This window comes from Bos mutus, chromosome 14, assembly GCF_027580195.1.
Source record: "Bos mutus isolate GX-2022 chromosome 14, NWIPB_WYAK_1.1, whole genome shotgun sequence".
Classification (NCBI taxonomy): domain Eukaryota; kingdom Metazoa; phylum Chordata; class Mammalia; order Artiodactyla; family Bovidae; genus Bos; species Bos mutus.
In genome coordinates, this window is record NC_091630.1 from 34,314,009 (window position 1) to 34,330,909 (window position 16,901).

Below are 16,901 nucleotides of genomic sequence, written 5' to 3' on the forward strand. Positions count from 1 at the left end.
CCCTGAAGTGGCCACAACCTTCGAATCCACCCCTAACCTTTCAGAACATGCTAAAGCTCTCCTTTAATCAGTTTTCTGGAAACAGCAAGTCTGGCTCTCAAAGTGGTATCTTTGACTCCAATATAGGCCCAAGATTCTGGACCCAATGACATGAGCTATCAGATACAAAATTAGCCTCGTGGGGTTAACATCAGACCTGGTCAAAGCCCCAGTCCTCAGCGCTCTCATTAACTATGTCTCTGCAGAGAAAAATAAACAAAGATGCTTTTAGCGATTCAACCCAAATGCTGCTCTGAAGCCCGGAGTTGTTTACATTGAGAAGAAAAGACTGCTTCTACAGCACATCTGAGCAATTTCTCTTGTTTAAAGTACACTGGATTCAGAGTTGCAGAGTGTAGTAATTAGCATGCTCTTTTAATATGTGCTTTATTAAAAAAAAAATCTCAGCAGTAGCAATTTTCTAACACAGGCCAATAAGTCTTTCTTCATAGCGAAAAATAATACAGATTTCCAGCTTTAATAAAGCTCTGAGAATTATTTACTGATATTTTTGGTAACGAAATTGTAATAGTAATTTGTTATCATGTAGTTCCTTTCGTATCAGCATAGGGAAAACCTAACGTAGTGAAAACCTATTAAAACTGTGGCAGAACTTATATGCTCATTTATGAACCAGAGACACTTTTTCATGAAATAGGTCATGGAAACTGTTCACTGAAAGAAATATATAGCACGAAGCTAAGGCTCTAAGAACTTAAATGACCCAAGATTACCCGGTTAGTAAGAAAAAAAGCTGGGATTTTGAGTCCAGATTTCTCAATGCTGGCCTGACTCTCATTCTCTCCTGGCCCCCCTCCAAAAAAGGCAAACAGAGGTTATCACTGTGTGGTCAGTAGGCCTAGAACTAATGTCAACTAATGATGCCTGAGGCAAAATGACAAGCCACAAAGGTCATCTTTTGTCTCCTTGCTCCTCAGGGCTCCCTTTCCTCTTGCCTCCAAGTTCTGTTCTGGAAGCTCTCCCGGGGTCTGTTCTGGAAGTTCTTCTAGGTTCTTCTCTAGAAGCTCCTCCAGATTCTGTTTTGGAAGTTCCTCCAGGATCAGCTGTGGTACTATCTGAAGCCACAGGGAGATCCCACTAAAGCCAGCTCTCGAGGGGCATCTCTGGTGTACATACAGTGATGCAACATGGAGCCAGGGACACATCCCAGGGCCACCGCAGGACAGAGGTCCCAGTGCTCTTCCTCACACTTGCTTGATTGAGCTCTGTACCTTCTCCAGCGTAGTGACTCTGCCAGGAGTAACTCCACGATAGTACAAATCGCCCGACCACTGTCTACTCGGCCATCTTCCCACCAATTTCCTTCCAAAAACTGCTTAAAAGAGGGGGAAAAGCCTAACTTAACCACATTTCTTCTTTGTAGTCTCTCCTTCTTCTCCTTTCTAGCCTCTCCTTTCTTGTCATTTATTACCCTCCTGTTAGAAATACAAGTGAAGGTGTCCACAATACATGAGCTTACATGCCATGAGATCTTCATTTATATTCTCTTTAGGAAGTATACAGCACAAAGAAGAACACAACTTAATGCTCCAGAACCTCTAAATCAGCAAAGAGAAAGAGAGAGGGGATGAGAGAGGAAGCTGAACAGGGAGCCAGAGAGCAGAGACAGAGGGAAGGGAGAAGGGAGTGGGCTGGAGAACATCAGCCTTTATCCTGCAGTCCAAACACACAGGACTTCACATCCTGCCAAGTAACCCACCCCTACTAGGGATATTAGTGAATCGTGTGAATTTTACTACAGAATTCATGGGAAGCAGGGAGAGAGGTAGGAGGGAAGAGGTTAAAGAGTCTACATCACATGCCCCAAAGCCTACAACTTCATGCATTCAACAAACCTCCTCTCCTAAGCCTCTCTGAGATACCATACTAGATAGGTAGATAGGTAAGTAGGTAGGTAGATAAGAGATATAGATACATCAGTTCAGTTCAGTTCAGTCGCTCAGTCGTGTCGTACTCTTTGCGACCCATGAATTGCAGTACGCCAGGTCTCCCTGTCCATCACCAACTCCCGGAGTTCACTCAAACTCATGTCCATCGAGTCAGTGATGCCATACAGCCATCTCATCCTCTGTCATCCCCTTCTCCTCCTGCCCCCAATCCCTCCCAGCATCAGAGTTTTTTCCAATGAGTCAACTCTTCGCATGAGGTGGCCAAAGTACTAGAGTTTCAGCTTTAGCATCATTCCTTCCAAAGAACACCCAGGACCAATATCCTTTAGAATGGTCTGGTTGGATCTCCTTGCAGTTCAAGGGACTCTCAAGAGTCTTCTCCAACACAGTTCAAAAGCATCAATTCTTCGGTGCTCAGCCTTCTTCATAGTCCAACTCTCACATCTATACATGACCACAGGAAAAACCATAGCCTTGACTAGATGGACCTTTGTTGGCAAAGTAATGTCTCTGTTTTTGAATACAGTACATAGATATATAGATACATATCTTTTCTGATCCCAGGATCCCTATCATCACCCCAGTCCTAGTATCTATCCTCCCTGATAGAGAAATATGGCTTTACCCTAACCTTTCCAAACATGCATACCACATTACACAAACACTTAGGAAAGAGCCCTCCAAGATTCAGTCTCCCTAGGAGGCCACAGGAGATTAAAAATGGCATTTCTGACATGGATGGACATAGAGACTATCACGCAGAATGAAGTAAGTCAGAAAGAGAAAAACAAATATCATATATTAACACACATATGTGGGATCTAGAATAATGGTACAGATGAGCCAAAGCAAAAGCAGAAATAGAAACACAGACATAGAGAACAAACATATGGATCCCAAGGCAGGTGGGGGCGATGGATTGGAAGACTGGGATGGACATAAATACACTACTACGTATCAAGTAGGTAACTAATGAGAACTTACTGTTTTAGCACGGGGAGCTCTACTCAATGCTCTGTGGGGACCTGAATGAGAAGGAAATTCAAGAAAGAGGTGAGATATATATACAAATATATATATATGTATGGCATTCACTTTGCTATACAGCAGAAACTAACAACACTATGAAGCAACTATACTTCAATTTTAAAAAATAATAAGAATAGCAATTTTCTCCTGTAACTGATAGACAATAGCCTAAGTATTTAGGGAAGAGCGACAGAAACTTGAATTTTCAAGTACTTATGCTTAAATACTCCGGTGTCGTTAGATATGTCTGGCCCAGTGGCAATACTTAAAGTTTTTATACTTGGTTAAATTGACACAATAAAGGACCAAAACCATCTACGCTTTCATTGCCCAAGTGGAATTTCCATCTCCACCCCTTTTGTGAGATGTGGAATATGCCTGCAACGAGAAAGTAAGTAGCACTAATTTAAAGGGTGTTGACATGACAAGAGAGATCAGGAATGCACTGTGAGGTCCAGCCAGCCCCAGCCACCTTTTGAGGCTTCAAGATAATTCAGGACAGGCTTCCAATTAGATGTGAAATATTCCCTAAAAGAAATGTAAATGGATGGAGAACTGGGTAGGAAGGAGATGCCATATCAAAATCTATCCATTTCCAATGGCGAACAAGGGGGTTTTTTTACTGTTGCTGTTGGCTCCAAATGGCAACTAATTCCCTCCACCTAAAGAAGTTCTCTAATTGCCTGTGCCATCCTCCACATCGACATTTGGCAGAGCCTGGGAAGCACGTAGATGGAAGCACTGTAGTGTTGGCAGGCAGGGCGGGAGCTGAGTCTTCGGACACAGACGGAATGACCTCATTTGCAGAAGGCTTTGGTGGACAGGAATAAAGACTGGTTCTCTGAAATCTGGGAAGGGACATTTAGCCTCAGAGAGTAAAGGTTATTTTATCAGGAAATAAATCAGAGGTCTGTACCGTGACCACTTTTTTCCAGGCACATCTTGGTGATGAGGGTGTGGATTCAGACCACAGGAATCCCAAAACCACCCGTCCTCCCCATCAGCTCTCTGGGACACCAGGCGCATGGCTGGTGAAAGCCCCAGACAGCGGCGTTCTTGAGTCTTCGCTTTGTGTCTTTCTGAGTGTGTGTGGTTTCTTTCACTTGTGTTTGTATTTGGCATTTGTTTTTTTTGTTTGTTTGTTTGTTTGGACAGTCCCATTTGGAGGCTGGTGGTTGCTGTCCTTCCCTCTGTGGGAAGTAGCTGCCAAGGAACCAAGTGTCTGCCATGCCCGGCTTCAGCCCCTCTGGCCAGCTGCCAGGCCTGAGGTGCCGGCTGGCGCTTCTGCTGGACTGGCTCACAAGATGCAAAATTCCAGTGGGCATCAGGGAAGCAAGGAGAGGCGCACTTGGGGGCAGGAGTGAGGCAGGACTCTTCCAACCTGTCAGGCAGTCCCCAGGGAGTGGCAAGTGCCTGTCACAGAGATGTCCATTCAGAGTGAAAATACTTAAGCTTATGAAAATAGGCAGAGGCAGCGGATACCACACACTTGCGGCCGATCAATACATCCTGTTGAATAAAAGTAACACATGCTCTTTTTTTTTTCACTGAACAAGTTGTAAACTTTATTTTTTTCAACTATGAAAGTATTAAAACACATGAACAGGAGACTTGAAAAATATAGAACAAAATTACATATAGGTCCACTATGATATTAGTTGCTCTGGTGTGTTCAGCTCTGCAACCCCATGGACTGTAGCTCACCAGATTCCTCTGTCCATGGGATCTCCAGGCAAGAATACTGGAGTGGGTTGCCATTCCTTTCTCCAGGGGATCGTCCTGACCCAGGGATCAAACCCACATCTCCTGCATTGCAGGCAGATTCTTTACTGTCTGAGCTACCAGGAGAGCCCAGTTCCACTATACATTACAATTAATTTTTTAAGTAGATAAATTAAGATTTTTAGTTGGACTTTCAGTATCAAACTCTCAAAAATTAATAGAATGAATAGACAGAAAAGTAGAAGGATACAGTAGACCTGAAAACCTCTATGAAGTAATTCAACACAGTTAAGACTTATACAATTTTCACATAAAAGCAAGGTACAAATTCTAGTCAAGTTCCCATAGACTATAAACCAGGAGACACTGGGACATATCCAGGGGCATAAAACAAGGTGCAAAAATTTCATGGTCTAAAGGTATTGAAATCATACGGAGTCTGTTTTCTTATCACTGGTAACACATGTTCTTATGATGGGGAAGGGGAAGTAGAGCTTGGGGTCCTAGTGGACGGACATCTACTAAACGACAAAAAGGAGGGATACAACTGCCAAGACCGTTGGACATCTTCCCTCCTGTGGCCCAGAGGTGTGTCCCACCTCAAAACCTGAAATAAACTCGAACACCCCACCTTCAGAGAAAGAAGATGGAGTTATTTTTTTAAAATAACACAGGCTCTCACTTTGAAGCTATTTCAAAAGCCTAAGATATAATTTAGTTTTGAGGGGGGGAGAGCTACGAGAGAGGAAAAGAAGTAAAAACACAAGTTGTAAAAAATAAAATAAAAGTAAAGTCCTAGAATTAAACTTTGCAACCAAAACATAGGCCTTTGGATTTCTCATCAATCACGGCTCTGTGTTGCTGTTTTGGTGAATAGATTTCTGAATTTTATTTTGAATGGTATAATTTTCAGATTAAGATGTTAAAAGAAGAACAGGCTCAAAAGGGAAAAAAAAAAAAGGAAACGACTCCATGCAGCTACTTCATACAAGTGAGGCCGTGGACACAGATGTGCCTAAATGTTTCTTCTAACTTTTCACTATCTCCCAGCTCTTTGCGCTGAGGTCTGTAAATTCACTCTGCTCAGAGAGCTGGGCCTGTCTGCATATTATCAGAGATAACATCAGGTCAGCACTTCAATTACCAAAACCCTGTTTTCAGAGACTTAACTCAGGTATAAAATGTGTTTGGGGCTCCAATGTGGCAGATAACATCTCAAATCAGCAGTTAATTCTCTAACATGTTTTTCAAGAGCAAACATCTTCTAACTGCTTATTTTCTGATCCCATAGTGCAAATAAACACAAAGTCATACATTAAAATTATCCATAGCAAGTCTCACAGTCAGCAGGCCCTAACTAATTGGATCCTGTGAAAGTAGTATGTGGAACAATGCTACTTTTCAAACGGGACATTCTTAGTAGGGAAATATTCAACAGGAGAGCAGGGTGATAGGGGAAGGAGAAAGCTGTTATTATGGAAAATTCCTTGGAGTGTATCTTTGGAATATCAAAAAGAAATCTGAAAGGAAAAGGAGAAAATAACTTCTTCATTAATCCTCCTCTAAAAGCTCTGAGAAGGAAATGGCAACCCACTCCAGTACTGTTGCTTGGAAAATCCCGTGGACAGAGGAGCGAGGTAGGCTACAGTCGATGGGGTTGAAAAGAGTCAGACATGACTGAGCGACTTCACTTTCATTTTTACTTTCAAAAGCTATGAGAACTTCCCAGGTGGCGCTAGTGGTAAAGAACCTGCCCGCCAGTGCAGGAGACATAAGAGACATCAGTTCAAACCCTGGGTCAGGAAGAGACGTGGGTTCGATCCCTGGGTCGGGAAGACCCCCTGGAGGGGGGCGTGGCAACCCACTCCAGTATTCTTGCCTGGAGAATCCCATGGACAGAGGAGCCTGGCAGACTAGAGTCCATAGAGTCCAAAAGAGTGACTAAAGCGATTTAGCATGCATCCAAGCAAAAGTTCTGTAGGATGTTTGTATTCATGTCTAGAGCTGTCTCTTCCTCCTTTTATTCTTCCAGTTTTATTGAAATATAATTGGCATTAATATGTTTGTGTGGTGAAATAACTATACTTGTGGCGATTATTTTGAAATGTATAGAAATATTGAATCACTATATAGTGTAACAGGAACTAATAGTGTTGTAGGTCAATTATACTTCAAAGATAAACAAGCTTATAGAAAAACAGATCAGATTTGTGATTACAGGGGTAGGGGGGTGGTGGGCAGGGAGGACTGGATGAAAGTGGTCAAAAGGTACAAACTTTCAGTTATAAGATAAATAAGTACTAGGAGTGTAATGTACAACATGATAAAGATAGCTAACACTGCCATATGTTGGATATAAAGTTGAAAATAGCTATCTGATTTTTGAAGCACAAAATATGATATTATGATCATGTACCACCTTTACACTGAGCATTCATTCAGGAGCTTGGATGACTAAAACACAGAAGACATGGCCACTGGCTTCATGGTGTCAGGCTGAGGATATGGAACAAATAAAAAGATAAAGTATGTGGTGGTATCAGTCACATACTAAACACATTGGCAATAAGCAGAGGTGGTGGAGAGAACAGAAGTGGCCTAGAAGGCCAGGCTCGCTAAATGGGGTTATTAGTGTCAACTTGAAAGCCGAGCTGCTTGGGATTAAACTTGACCCTGACTTGGGCAAGTTGCTTAATCTCTGACACTGGCTTTGCTGGAGCAGTGTCTGGCACACGGAAGCACTAACCGTGTAAACCGGTGAAAACTGATACGAGAAAGGTTGATGTCAAATGAAACAGATTCAGGGAACAGATATGAACACTCTGCTCCTTCATTTTTTCTTCCTGTGTCATCACTGTTTCCTCATCTGTTGCCTGAGATTCCTCGAAGACCACGGACAGAGTTCCCACCTCCCATCGCAGTTCCTACCAGGCACCTGAGGAGAGGACAACTGGACTCAAGCCGTCTTCTCCTCCCTTGGTGTTGCCCTCCCTGACTCAGACCTGGGGGTGGATGAACATGGCTCCCCAGAAACCCTAGCTCTGCTGCTCCCCATTTCCAAGCATGGCAACTCCAAGCCGGATTCTTTCAGATGCAAGTAGCAAAACTCAGACTCAAACCAGCTTTTGCAGAAGAAGGGATTTTGCAGGAAGGATGCTAAGGAGCCCCTAGAATGCCAAGGGGCCCTCAGACCAGAAGCTTGGGAAAGGCGGGGACAGGAGCAGTTCTGGGGGCTTCCAGGCCTCAATCTGAAATGGATTTTCCTTTTTCTTCTGTTTTGTTTTGGGGTTTGGGTTTTTTGGGGGGATTTTTTTTTTCTGGCCACATATGTAAGATCTTATTAATTCTTCTCTGACCAGGGGTAGAACCAGTGCCCTCTGCATTGAAACCTCAGAGTTTTGACCACTGGACCACCAGGCAAATCTCTAAAATGCATTTTCTTCACTTTCTGTTTCTGCTTCTCTCTGCTATGGCTTTGTTCCTTCAGTCTGGTTTTCTCAGGAGGAAGAAAGCAAGGCCACCAGCAAGCAGCTCCTGGCTCACTTCTCTCTGTTTTGTCATGAGAGAGAAAAGGGTCCTTATTCTCTTAGTTTCAAGCTGCAAAATCCCAGAGGATGACTCTGGGCTTGGATCCCATGCCCAGCCTTCTGCTACTCCCTCTGGGAGGAAGTGAGGCCGAGACACTGTGTTTGGGCCAGCTGTCTTTCCTAGGACAATTTCTGTGGTCAAGTACATGGAGTCCAGTAAGAACATGCCAGCTCTCATCACATGCAGATGTGTTAGGGTTGGGGGAGATGGAAGCTGTTCCCCAAAACAATGAAGTGCCGTTATGTAGGGACAAAGTGGTGCCAAGAGGACAGATATCTTCAACATTATAGAACGGTGTTGGGGAGATAGTACTTTTACAGATGATTCTCAGACTGAGTAAAATATGTCATTTTCTGCTTTCACAGATTCTTCATCTCTCATCCTTCATGATATACATCAGTCCCTTCTTATACACACTACAGTATTTAAAATGGGGCTTCCCTGGTGGCTCAGACAGTAAAGATCTTCCTGCAATGCAGGAGACCCGGGTTCAATCCCTGGGTTAGGAAGATACCCTGGAGAAGGGAATGGCAACCCACTCCAGTATTCTTGCCTGGAGAATTCCACAGACAGAGGAGCCTGGTTAAAATAGATAACCAAGGAACTTCCCTGGCCATCCAGTGGTTAAGACTCTGAGCTTCCACTGCAAGGAGCACGGTTTGATCTCTGGTTGGGGAACTAAGATTTTGCAAGCTGCATGGATCTTTATTTCGGTGCAGCCAAAATAAATAAATAAATATATATAAACATACATAAAACAGATAAGCAACAAGGACCTACTGTATAGCACAAGGAACCCTACTCAATGTTCTGTAATAACCTAAATGGGAAAAGAATTTGAAAAACAATGGATATACGTCTAAGTGTAACTGAACCACTTTGCCGTACACCCGAAGCTAACACAACATTGTAAATCAACTATGCTCCAATGTAAAATAAAAATTTTTATTAAAGTCAATCAAGCCCTTCTATTTCATAAAGGCAAAATGCATCTGTGTAAGGACACCACATCACGCAGTTCTAAAGACCTCCACTCCCTCTGCATTCTGGAAGGCAGAAGACCGAGTCAGTGTGCCCCTCGGCACTCTCTCCCTGCCTTGCACACGGTGCCTTCTCAATAAAGTGAATGCTGCTCAAACTCATGAGTGAATGATCACGATGCAGTTTTCTTTTTCAAATGCAACAGTGAAGTTACAAAACACATCAATCATATGCCTAGGTTAAAATACAAGTTCTTTATTTAAATTTATTTATTTTTAATTGAAGGATAATTGCTTTGCAATATTGTGTTGGTTTCTGCCACGTATCAACATGAATCAGCCATAGATTTATGTATGTCCCTCCCTCGTCAGTCTCCCTCTCTAAAATACAAATTCCTTCGCTTTCACTGAAGGCAAGCTATGTTATCCATGTAAACCCCAAACTACGCCATATTTAAGATACAAAAATAATAATACCTCCCTCAGAGATTGTCATAAGTGTTAAACAAGATAACATACATGACAGTGAATACATGTGACTCGGATCACTCATTTCCTACTTTCCTAATAACTCTGTTCTTTCTGTTTTTTCCTTCACTACCACCTCAGCCCCTTGAGGAAAAAAGGGAGCATCTTATTACTGAAAGAGGAATTTAAAATAATTTAGTTCAGTGTTCTCATATGCAAAACACTGACTGTTCATAAGCTGAAGAATGTATTTCTAGGGGCCTTTGAGAACTATGAAAAAAAAATCAATTTTATTTGCTTTCCTTTCAAGAATTATGTTAAATTAATATAAGCATATTCTGGGTAAATTCAATGACCATCTTAAAAGCAAGCACTGCCACCAAACTCATGCTAACACTTAGGACTTTATTGATGATAAATAACTGAAGAGGCTAAACAAATTTTTATTCAAACCTCATTTATAGGTGGAGACATAGACAGACATAGATTTGGACATACATATATACCAAAGCAGACACTACATTTGTATTCAGCCCTCTGCCAGGGACTTCACCCACACACACTAACTCAGTTCACCCTCTCCACAGCATTCAGATAGCTTTACTACCCAGATTCACATTTATGAGACTGAGATTGCTGAGGATCAGCAATTTAAGCAATTTGCCCAGGGTTTCAAAAGCAGAGAGAGGTGGGAATCAGGACAAGTCTCATCATAGCTATTGTCAGAAAGCCCTCCTTCATTGAACAGAATCAACTCTGTGTCCCTTCAAAAGCCTCTCCAGCTATTTCTCTTATCAAAAATTCTTTTCTCAGCCTTTCAAAATCTTATCTAACACAAGGAAATAACTTCCAGTAAAGAAAATAGAGAAAAAGAGCTGTGTGTTCCTACTGGATGGATGGATAAATGAATGAATGTGGATGGATGGACAGATGAACAGAATAGCCAAAGAAGTGCTCTCTGGCAGCCTCTAATTCTTTTTTTTTCTTAATTATTTTTATTGAAGTATAGTTGATTTACAATGTTGTTAATCCTGTTATACAGAAAAGTAATTCGGTTACGCCTATATATATTCTTTTTTTAATATTCTTTTCCATAATAGTTTATCATAGGGTGCTTTTTAATTGGAGGATAATTGTTTTACAATGTTGTCTTAGTTTCTGCTGTAGAACAATGTGAATCAGCTATATCACTTAGGTGATTTTCTACTTTTCTCTCCAGGACACCTAATCCAAGAACAAATTGGATTACTAGAATTAACTATTTGACTTAGAATTACTTACAAAAAGGAAGAGACTTATAAGAATTAGTAACTTCTTAGCAGCCAAGCACTTTTTAAAAATGCTTTAGGTTGGCAATTGCTACCACCCTTAAACAAAACAAAGAATTTTCAAAAAAACTAGCATTTCCTATCTTACAGTTTAGCATGAGGGCACTAAATCTGTTCATACGTGTTTTTGTGTTTCATCCTCACATCAAAGCATGAAAAACAGATATCATTAGCCCCAGGTATTCTTATTCCTCATTTTCAAACAAGGAAAGTGAGCCTCAAAATAAATCCCCTGCCCTAGGTTGTGTGTCTGCTTGACATGCATGCTCACTTGCTTCAGTTGCGTCCAGTGCTTTGCCACCCTGTGCCCACCAGATGCTTCTATCCATGCAATTCTCCAGGCAAGAATAGTGGAGTGGGTAACTATTCCCTTCTCCAGAGGATCTTCCCAACCCACTGATTGAACCCAGGTCTTCTGCATTGCAGGCAGATTCTTTACCATCTGAGCCATCAGAGAAACCCTTATCTTAGCAATTATGAATAATGCTGCAATGAACACAAGAGTACAGATATCTCTTTGAGATCCTGATTTTCATTCTTTTGGACATATACCCAAGAGTGGGATTGCTCAAGTCATATGTTGTTTCTATTTATAACTTTTTGAGGAACTTTCATACTGCTTTCCATAATGGCTGTATCATTTTAAAATCCCGCCAACAGCATACATTCTATTTTAACATCAAATTTGCCTTTTGTCTGCATCACCACTTTTTGTCTATGGAATTTATATACAGTTCAGTTCTCTCACAAAGAAAGTTAAGGATTATCCTGCATCCAGAAGACCAGTAAACGGGATGATAAATCACATGACAACACACGATACAGGTGAAGCTCCAGCTCTCAGGGAAGTTTTATCCTGGAAAAAGATGAACAAATCGATTTTTAAATAAATTCTTACAGCACAATATAGGAAAAACAGAGCGAGTCATATCAGCTTACAGAAGTTAAATTCCTGCTTTAGAGGCAGAACAATTTGAAAACTACTGCCTAAACTACTTATGGAAGCAAAAAGGCTTTCATGTTCCAACTTCTCCCTTCCTCCCAAGCTCCATCTTTTGATATTCTTCAACCTGTACTCAATGTTCCAACCACTGTTTTTATTTCCCCAAACACTACACGCTGATCTATGATTCTGTGCCTTGCTTTATTCTGTTAACTCCTCCTGGAACAAGTTTACCACACACCACACAACCTATATTTCTTGCCTACCTAGAAAACTTCCAGAGAATCCAAAGAGATGAATCTGAGGAAATTTCCAGACCCTCCACCTCCCTATCATAGGGTCATGCCTTTCTCTGCACTACCTCCAAGCCTTGAACCTCTTATGCAGAGATAATTATGATGTCCTGTTATAATGTGGACACTCATTCACTCTGCTGGGCTGTGGATACTTTGAGGACATATTCAGGGTTTTATATTTACTGATGATGCTGTGAAAGTGCTGCATTCAATATGCCAGCAAATTTGGAAAACTCAGCAGTGGCCACAGGACTAGAAAAGGTCAGTTTTCATTCCAATCCCAAAGAAAGGCAATGACAAAGAATGCTCAAACTACCGCACAATTTCACTCATCTCACTCGCTAGTAAAGTAATGGTCAAAATTCTCCAAGCCAGGCTTCAGCAATACATGAACCGTGAACTTCCAGATGTTCAAGCTGGTTTTAGAAAAGGCAGAGGAACCAGAAATCAAATTGCCAACATCCACTTGATCATGGAAAAAGCAAGAGAGTTCCAGAAAAACATCTTTTCTGCTTTATGACTATGCCAAAGCCTTTGACTCTGTGGATCACAATAAACTGTGGAAAATTCTTCAAGAGATGGGAATACCAGACCACCTGACCTGCCTCTTGAGAAACCTATATGCAGGTCAGGAAGCAACAGTTAGAACTGGACATGGAACAACAGACTGGTTCCAAATAGGAAAAGGAGTATGTCAAGGCTGTATATTGTCACCTGCTTATTTAACTTCTATGCAGAGTACATCATGAGAAATGCTGGACTGGAAGAAGCACAAGCTGGAATCAAGATTGCCTGGAGAAATATCAATAACCTCAGATATGCAGATGACACCACCCTTATGGCAGAAAGTGAAGAGGAACTCAAAAGCCTCTTGATGAAAGTAAAAGAGGAGAGTGAAAAAGTTGGCTTAAAGTTCAACATTCAGAAAACTAAGATCATGGCATCTGGTCCCATCACTTCATGGGAAATAGATGGGGAAACAGTGAAAACAGTGTCAGACTTTATTTTTCTCGGCTCCAAAATCACTACAGATGGTGATTACAGCCATGAAATTAAAAGACACTTACTCCTTGGAAGGAAAGTTATGACCGACCTAGATAGCATATTCAAAAGCAGAGACATTACTTTGCCAACAAAGGTCCGTCTAGTCAAGGCTATGGTTTTTCCAGTGGTCATGTATGGATGTGAGAGTTGGACTGTGAAGAAAGCTGAGCGCCGAAGAATTGATGCTTTTGAACTGTGGTATTGGAGAAGACTCTTGGGAGTCCTTTGGACTGCAAGGAGATCCAACCAGTCCATCCTAAAGGAGATCAGTCCTGGGTGTTCATTGGAAGGACTGATGCTAAAGCTGAAACTCCAATACTTTGGCCACCTCATGTGAAGAGTTGACTCATTGGAAAAGGCTCTGATGCTGGGAGGGATTGGGGGCAGGAGAAGAAGGGGATGAGAGAGGATGAGATGCTGGATGGCATCACTGAGTCAATGGACATGAGTTTGGGTAAACTCTGGGAGTTGGTGATGGACACGGGAGGCCTGGCATGCTGCGATTCATGAGTTTGCAAAGAGTTGGACATGACTGAACAACTGAACTGAACTGAACTGATATTCCCCCATAGTATTGTGGCCTGACTTTAAGCTTTATGATTGCCGAGGCATCCAGTTCAAAGATACCCATCTCAAAGAAGCACCCTGCCAGTCATAGTACCCATCTACTAGCAAACCAACCAGATAAAGAACCACGCCACCCCCACAATGAAGCTCCCTGTTTAAAAGCCCTTAGTAACCCAGATAATTGACCACTCGAGTGATCCCACCTCTCCCTTCCCCACTCCCTAATTTCCACTCATATTTTGTGCGTACACACATGCTAAGTCGCTTCAGTTGTGTCCAGCTCTTTGCGACCCTATGGACTGTAGCCCACCAGGCTCCTCTGTCCATGGAATTTTCCAGGCAAGAATACTGGAACAGGTTGCCATGCCCTCCTCCAGGGGATCTTCCCGATCCAGGGATCAAACCCACGTCTCTTAAGTCTCCTGCACTGCAGTCAAGTTCTTTACCACTAATACCACCTGGGAAGCCCCAATTATATTTTAAATTCCCAGTAAAGAGTAAACCTGCTAAACCCTAGACACCCCACATTCAGACACTAATGAAAAGAGAGCCTCAAATCGGCACGCTCCTGCTGGACCCATGACTTCACTGTGTGACCCCTGGGCATGCCATGTACCTTTCAGGATCTGTGAGCAATAAATCTTGTTCCTCAGAGTCCCCTGATGGTTGTTGCTGAGGTGTGTCCCGCAGTTGTAATAAGAACCACAGGCTTGGTCCAGCCACAACATTGGCTCTGGTGGGGGATGTCCACCGGGGGCTCAAAGTAGTACAGACTCTGGTGAGTGCTTCGGGCATTCCTAGCTGATAGCATCACTATTAACAGGCTAACTCCACACAGTGAAGACCACTCAATTCAGCTCAGTTCATGTCTGACTCTTTGCGACCCCATGGACTGAAGCACACCAGGCCTCCCTGTCCATCACCAACTCCCAGAGTTTACTCAAACTCATGTCCATTGAGTCGGTGATGCCATCCAACCCTTCTCCTCCCCTTCGGCCCCTTCTCCTCCCGCCTTCAATCATTCCCACTAATGATGTTTAGTATGTGACAGATTAAATCAAACTGAGTCGATTGAAAAACAACTGAGAAGGTGTAAACTTGATGTTTTCACGACTTCACCTCCTTCCCATTTCTTTTGTTCTATGTTTGTCTCCTACACACACCTATTTATATTCTGGAGAGCTTGCCTCTGGCTAAGTTGTGTGTGCTCATAGTCCTTCCTTCTCCATTCTACTCCTTCATTCAGCAAGCATTAATTCCTACTGTGTCTAGACACTGTTATGAGCTAGGGATAGAAAGATGAGTGAGCCAAGATGCGCACTTCAAAGAATCCTAAAACAAAACTGAGGGAATATTACCACGTAAGAAGTGCAACAAAGTGCCCGAGGGGTCAGAGAAGAGAGAAAAACATCCAAAGTGAAGAGTCAGGAAACACCATCCTGGGGTTTTTTTTTCCTTTTCCATTACCTTTTATTAATAAAAGAATCACAATTTATGTCATAAATGAACAGGCAAATTATTAATTACATGATTTGAGATTCAGGACGAAAACCTATAAAAATGAGTTTGATATCCAGCAAAGTGGGCTTTCCAGGTGGAGCAGTGGTAAAGAATCTGCCTACGAATGGAGAAGATGAGGGTTCAATCCCCAGGTCAGGAAGATCCCCTGGAGGAGGAAATGGCAACCCACTCCAGTGTTCTTGCCTGGAAATTCCATGGACAGAGGAGCTTGGCAGGCTACAGTCTATGGGATCGCAAACAGTTGGACACAATTGAGAATTGAGCAACTGAGCACAGCACACATACAGCAAAGCTATATATATATATATCAGTTAGTTCAGTCGTTCGGTCGTGTCTGACTCTTTGCAACCCCGTGAATCGCAGCACGCCAGGCCTCCCTGTCCATCACCAGCTCTCAGAGTTCACCCAGACTCACGTCCATCGAGTCAGTGATGCCATCCAGCCATCTCATCCTCTGTCATCCCCTTCTCCTCCTGCCCCCAATCCCTGCCAGCATCAGAGTCTTTTCCAATGAGTCAACTCTTCGCATGAGGTGGCCAAAGTACTGGAGTTTCATATATATATATATATATATATATATATATATATATTTAGCAAGCACATGGTCTCCCTGATATCAATATGCCTTTATTAGGATCTGTATTAGCCCTTCATTCATTAAAATTGTTTTTTCTCTTTCTCTTGAAAAACAAGTTCCAAAATATAGTTTATTGTATTAGCTTGTTCCTTTTTCACTATGGGCAGTTCACACAAGGCCTTGGGTTTTGAAATCACATGCTGCTGTGCTGTGCTTAGTCACTCAGTCGTGTCTGATTCTTTGCAAATCCATGGACTGTAGTCCACCACGCTCCTCTGTCCTTGGGGATTCTCTAGATAAGAATACTGGAGTGGGTGGCCATGCCCTCCTCCAGGGGATCTTCCCAACCTGGGGATTGAACCCAGGTCTTCCACATTGCAGGCAGATTCTTTACCATCTGAGCCACCAGAGAAGCCCTTTAAATCACATATATGTTCTCTAAATTCCCCTCAAAAAAAGATTTTTCCAGCCGTTTTTTACAAATAAAGTGCCCTGATCTTGGGAGATTTTTAATCAAAGCATTGCCAAGTTCACTTCCCATGTTTTCAAAGTTTATCTTGAAATCCCAGAGACATTTTCTGCCAACTCTGGCAGATCCAGAGCTTCTCCATGTTAATGAACTTTAGGACACTGGGAGCATTGAAATCCCACCATTATGCTACTATTGTTGTTGTGATTAATAATCTTATAATAACACTGCCATAGAACATAGTCTGAGTGAACTACACCTAAAGGTATTTAAGAAAACAAAAAGGGTTTTTGCATCTCATTCAAGTAAGGCAGAGAAACCACAGAGGTTTAGCCATGCTGAATCAGAAAGTATCAGCAGATGATATTCTCATAGCACCTAAAACATATCACATAAAATTCTGCAGTTACTGTTTATGCT

At 42.2% G+C, this 16,901-nt stretch overlaps 1 long non-coding RNA gene across 1 annotated transcript in view; it reads right to left on the reverse strand.

Annotated features, from left to right (window-relative positions):
• Positions 1-4,625: 4,625 nt before the first annotated feature.
• LOC138990690 (uncharacterized) overlaps positions 4,626-16,901 on the reverse strand; it is a 65,112-nt gene continuing 52,836 nt past the window's right edge. Inside the window, exon 4 of the long non-coding RNA XR_011466749.1 lies at positions 4,626-11,920. This is a non-coding gene — a long non-coding RNA (uncharacterized lncRNA). The remainder of the gene's footprint in view (positions 11,921-16,901) is intronic.